At 35.7% G+C, this 6,589-nt stretch overlaps 1 non-coding gene across 1 annotated transcript; it reads right to left on the minus strand.

Moving 5' to 3' along the window:
- Positions 1 to 1,700: 1,700 nt before the first annotated feature.
- Positions 1,701 to 1,772, minus strand: TRNAV-GAC (transfer RNA valine (anticodon GAC)). Its single transcript has one exon. It is a non-coding gene; the product is annotated as a tRNA-Val (tRNA).
- Positions 1,773 to 6,589: the final 4,817 nt, after the last annotated feature.

The following is a 6,589-nucleotide window of genomic DNA, read 5'->3' on the forward strand; positions in this document are numbered from 1 at the left end:
GCCCCACGAGGGCAAATAGATGATTACACACACCTACACACATCACCACCACTAACAATACACAGAGAAATAGCCTTTTCGGTTGGCTTTGGATCGGCCCTTGAACGTAGTTTGGAGGATTTGGGGGATCAGGTCAATATAGTTAACTTCACTACAACCTCATATTCACTAAAGTGTATCTTCACTACTAGCTTATTCTCACTAAATTATATCTTCGCTATACCCTCTTATTCACTACACCGTTATTTCTACCATACCATCATCATTGTACTCCCTGATGTTCACTAGAAATAGTTCTTATCTTCACTACATAATCATTCTGAATAAACTTTACTCCTTGATATCCCTTATCTCTGCTACATTCGTATCTTCACTACATTCGTATCTTCACTACAACCTATCTTGACAATATCCTTATCATCACTATACTCATCCTCACTACACTCTCATCTTAACATCATCCTTCTGTTTACCGAACTTAGTTCAAAGTCTGACTTGAATGTAGCTTTGGAAAGTTTGTGTTCCTCATTGTGTTACCTCCTTATTATCATTGTAAAGGCAATTGTCACCACTCCCTAACTAAACCCTCATCATCACTACACTCTCATCATTATCATTACTTCTTGATGTTCAATACAAAATTTTAACATATACATTTATCTTCACTACAGAATAATTTTCATTGCCCCTTAATCTTCATTACTCCTTGTTTCAGCTACATCCGTATCTTCCATTCATTCTTATATTTTATATTAATTACATCTTTACAATATCTTTATATCTTCTCTGTTCCGTCTTTTGAAAAATTGAAAATGAGAGTAAAGGATTTCCGGCCTTCTGCTCCCTACCCTTTTAGTCGCCTTGTACGACACGCAGGGAATACGAGGCAAGTATACTTTCTTCCCTATCCCCAGGGATAACAGCATCTGGTGTTCCCAGACGGTCACCCATCCAAGTAGTAACCAGACCCAACGTTGCTTAACTTCTCTGATTGGACGATATATATATATATATATATATATATATATATATATATATATATATATATATATATATATATATAATAAAGACTGAAAACAATGAATTTCCCAAATAACAAAAATGGAAGCGCCGGGGTTTGAACCCGGGTCCTCTTGCATGCCAAGCGAGTGATCTACCACTGATCTACGCCCCCAAGAACATATTTTGTGACATAGTATTATATGAAGTACTGAGATTACCAGGCAAAATAGTGTTTGACCGACCGTTGCCGACTAGCCGGCAAAATAACCACAGGGTAAATCTCCATGTTGCTGTCGTGTTTTACTCTCAATTTTCCACGAAGAAATGTTTTACTTTTTATTGTCGTTACAATAGACTGGAACTAAGCAATAGACTGGAACTAAGTAATAGACTGGAACTAAGCTGACGTGGTATGAGGTCAGAGCCCTCATTATCATCCCTGCTAACTACCGGAAGCAGATTAAGTCGTTCCACAACCGATGTCCGGCCCATGTTAACTCTGATGTGCCCAGCAGTTGGAGGAGGATCGCCAGAAGCTTCTGGAAGATTTCAAGGACGTCTTGGTGGACCTGACCCTTTCAGATAAGGTCGAAAACCCCAATTTATTGTGAAGATCTTCACTATAACGTTGGACGAAGATACTGAATGTTGCACACATGTGATGCGGACAAAATGAAAAAAGAAAAAGACAAAAAATATGTCTGGTGTGGGTCTCGAACCCACGACCTTGAGTGTGTCAGACTCACGCTCTACCACTGAGCTAACCAGACAATAGAAAAATACGTCTGTTTCTTCAATTTGAATTAATGAAAATCTTTGCGAGGCAGCGTTTAGAAAAGAGAGATGTCTTTGACGAAATTTACTTTCTTGGCTTATTCTTCTGTTCCTCAGTATCGAAAGTAAACATACTGAAGGATATATATATATATATATATATATATATATATATATATATATATATATATATATATATATATATATATATATATATATATATATATATATATATATATATATATATATATATATATATATATATATATATATATATATATATATATATATATATATATTGGAAAGGATCACAATTTTGCGCGTGATCAATTATATTCCTAAGAGTCCACGGGGAAAATGAAACATGCCACGTTCCCAAGTGCACTTTCATGTAATAACCACATCATCAGGGGAGACACAAGAGAGAAATATAACAGTCAGTTGATATACAACGAAGAGACGTAGCTAGTACGCCATATGGTAAACATGTGATTGTCCGAGACAGACAACAAGCGTATCATAAACTTATTATGTGGACAAGATGAATTCCTTACAAATTTTATCAACACTAAATTTATGCAATTTGTATAGACAATCACTTATATCAAGATTATAATTCTTTGTGCATTTAATGATAGAAGATTCAATGATATTTCTCGTGGTACTGGAGTTAGAGATTATAATGCCATCTCAGTTATTAACTCTAACTCCAGTACCACGAGAAATATCACTGAATCTTCTATTATTAAATACACAAAGAATTATAAACATTAAGGAAACATGCAACATGGCGGTCAAACTATGAGATGCACAAATGAAGTTTATGAATGGAATATCAGTGAGACGAACTAGTTGATGAATGATGAATGAAAGTGTAATAAAGTCATGATGAATGAATGAAAGTGTAATAAAGTCATGATGAATGAATGAAAGTGTAATAAAGTCATGATGAATGATGAATGAAAGTGTAATAAAGTCATGATGAATGAATGAAAGTGTAATAAAGTCATGATGAATGATGAATGAAAGTGTAATAAAGTCATGATGAATGAATGAAAGTGTAATAAAGTCATGATGAATGAATGAAAGTGTAATAAAGTCATGATGAATGAATGAAAGTGTAATAAAGTCATGATGAATGAACGAAAGTGTAATAAAGTCATGATGAATGAATGAAAGTGTAATAAAGTCATGATGAATGAATGAAAGTGTAATAAAGTCATGATGAATGAATGAAAGTGTAATAAAGTCATGATGAATGATTGAAAGTGTAATAAAGTCATGATGAATGAACGAAAGTGTAATAAAGTCATGATGAATGAATGAAAGTGTAATAAAGTCATGATGAATGAATGAAAGTGTAATAAAGTCATGATGAATGAATGAAAGTGTAATAAAGTCATGATGAATGAATGAAAGTGTAATAAAGTCATGATGAATGAATGAAAGTGTAATAAAGTCATGATGAATGAATGAAAGTGTAATAAAGTCATGATGAATGAATGAAAGTGTAATAAAGTCATGATGAATGAATGAAAGTGTAATAAAGTCATGATGAATGATTGAAAGTGTAATAAAGTCATGATGAATGAACGAAAGTGTAATAAAGTCATGATGAATGAATGAAAGTGTAATAAAGTCATGATGAATGAATGAAAGTGTAATAAAGTCATGATGAATGAATGAAAGTGTAATAAAGTCATGATGAATGAATGAAAGTGTAATAAAGTCATGATGAATGAATGAAAGTGTAATAAAGTCATGATGAATGAATGAAAGTGTAATAAAGTCATGATGAATGAACGAAAGTGTAATAAAGTCATGATGAATGAATGAAAGTGTAATAAAGTCATGATGAATGAATGAAAGTGTAATAAAGTCACAGTTTAAAAGTACAAAATATGAATGGCAGCCAGGGAGGAGTGGCCCAGGTAAATGGAAGGTTGAAAAGTTCGCGTTATATGACGAATTTTGATAGATTTTGCAAGTTTCCTTTCCTATGATGGAACGTAAAAGTTTGTGCTTAGTTCTAGAGACAGAGTTCATAGGTTTATGTTTTAATGATGAACGTCAAAGGATACCATTAATTTAACTGACTTTAAAAATGTTCAATTAAATGAAGCATTACATACACAAGCTGCTTTTTGGCGGAGTTAAAAATTCGCATTTTTTTGCTAATTCTAAAGTAGGTGTTAAATTGACGGACTTAAAAGTTCGAGTTTCAGCTTTAAACCTTGTGTTTGTATGACGTATCTTAGATCACTTGTTAATATAATGCAAGTGGAAGGTTTACGTTTAAAAGATGGTGTTTAAATGCTAATTAATGAATGACAGATAAATGGATAGATTTTAAGTTGGTGTTTACGTGGGCCACTTTAAGGTTAAGGTTCGTACGTACCAGGTTGACCAGATGGCGGTAGTGTGTAGACACAGCCATACCAGGTCGTATTTATCATCATTAAAGTCACCTTCCTTACTTACTTATGGCGGCGATGAAATTCACTGGTTCTTGATTGTGCACCAATTAACCTATCAGATAATGGTACAATGTTTGCCTGGTGTTGCATATATCACGTCTGTTGTTGAAACACAAGAATGCCAGGTGACTTTGGGAGTGGATGATAATGTAAAGATCAATATAAATGTGGGAAATCTTGAACCGCCATCACCAGACACAACACATGTTTGGATCTGGCGGGGGGAGGGACTTGCCTGTGACGTCACGATGCCCCGCCTCCAGCCTGGCGCCGCTCTGTGTGGGTGTCTGTGTGTGTGTGTGTGTGTGTGTGTGTGTGTGTGTGTGTGTGTTTGAACTCATCTTTTGTGACTGTTATGTGTGTTGCCCCAATTCTTAACCTTATGTGTATGTATCGTGTCTTTATGTTACTTGTACACACACACACACACACACACACACACAGAGGCAAGCCAGGAAACTTAAAGACCAGATGGAACTCAGTGGGATATTCATCCAGTGTGATAAATCCAGGTAAGAGAAGGAGAGAAGTTGTGTATACAACCACCACAATGTAAGTAAGATGTAGCATCATCAGTAAACATAGCTGGTGTTGTAAACCTCTATCATATCGCTCATTACAAGTCTTGTTATCTTCATCATAAGGCAGGATTCTGAGGCTTGCTATCAATGTTGTCATCTTCGCTCAATAATCGTGGAGAAATGTTTGTACACTCTAATACAGTGATCAATATTGTACGTCATAATGTAAGTGGTGTGTGACTAACTATAGCTGTAATATTACCTGTTCATTCTTGCTACTAACACATGACACCAAGTTGTCTGTTAGTCTTATTACGTACATTAATACACTGTTGTCTTGGCTTTACATCTCTACTAATGATGACACCTAAATCCTTCTCCTGCCTTGATAGTTTTATTTCCACATCTTAAGATGATACTGTAGTTTGCCTGCTATGTGTACACAGTGTAAACATATGTCTACGGTGAATATCACTGGCCATTGTACACTGTACAACGATACCCTGTTAAGATCTTCCTGCAATGTCATAAGATTCTGTTTAACTCGTAAACACGATTTCATTACATGTAGGAAAAGTTTGATATAAATCTAAAGTTAACATTTTCAAAGAGAAATATAGAACAAGACAGATCACATCTATTATATCACATATCAGTTCATCAGGTAAAGACACCATTATAACATATTATGAAACTAATATATAGCATGATTCATGTACAAGGACCATCTTCTACACATGACCAATATTTCACAACCATCACAAAATGATTCACTGATAAAGCCAGTGTATGTAATGTCCTTCCTTTTCCTCAGCTCATTAGGCATTTTCCGTGACCCAACCTATATGTTATTTGTCCCCTCATTTGTGACCTTGTAGTTGTTGTACGGTGGAGTAATGCTTGACTTGCTGTACTGAGGGACAGACACACTGACACAAGCCATGTTGTAGTTGTTGTACGGTGGAGTAATGCTTGACTTGCTATACTGAGGGACAGACACACTGACACAAGCCATGTTGTAGTTGTTGTACGGTGGAGTAATGCTTGACTTGCTATACCGAGGGACAGACACACTGACACAAGCCATGTTGTAGTTGTTGTACGGTGGAGTAATGCTTGACTTGCTATACTGAGGGACAGACACACTGACACAAGCCATGTTGTAGTTGTTGTACGGTGGAGTAATGCTTGACTTGCTATACCGAGGGACAGACACACTGACACAAGCCATGTTGTAGTTGTTGTACGGTGGAGTAATGCTTGACTTGCTATACTGAGGGACAGACACACTGACACAAGCCATGTTGTAGTTGTTGTACGGTGGAGTAATGCTTGACTTGCTATACTGAGGGACAGACACACTGACACAAGCCATTATTCATTAAATTGACAAAAATGAAGTGATAAATTTCTTGAAAGATATGTCAAGTGTAATGATACATCGACTTATGTACATTTTAGGAATCATTTACAAATTCAAAGCATAAAATTCATATGATGGCAAAGTGTGTTTAGATAGATTTCTAACTCTTAATGTTCTTATCAGTTCAGTCCAAAGAAAAAAAACATGACAAATAAAGCCAGATAACAGTGTGTCATAAGACCAGAGCCCCTGCCAAGCTGGGACTTGGCCAAACATAAACAACCACTTTCTTATAGACGATTAGTCAAGGTTCTGGGTCGAGCACCAGGATCTATTGACTTCCGTCCGACATAATATATTTTCTCTGATCCTTCATCATCATCACCACACTCCCGGCACCCATCAATAAACCCTTCCCAAATTCCTCACTTCCTTATAAACTCGTCCCTGTA

The sequence above is a fragment of the Panulirus ornatus genome, chromosome 70, assembly GCF_036320965.1.
Source record: "Panulirus ornatus isolate Po-2019 chromosome 70, ASM3632096v1, whole genome shotgun sequence".
Taxonomy (NCBI): Eukaryota; Metazoa; Arthropoda; class Malacostraca; order Decapoda; family Palinuridae; genus Panulirus; species Panulirus ornatus.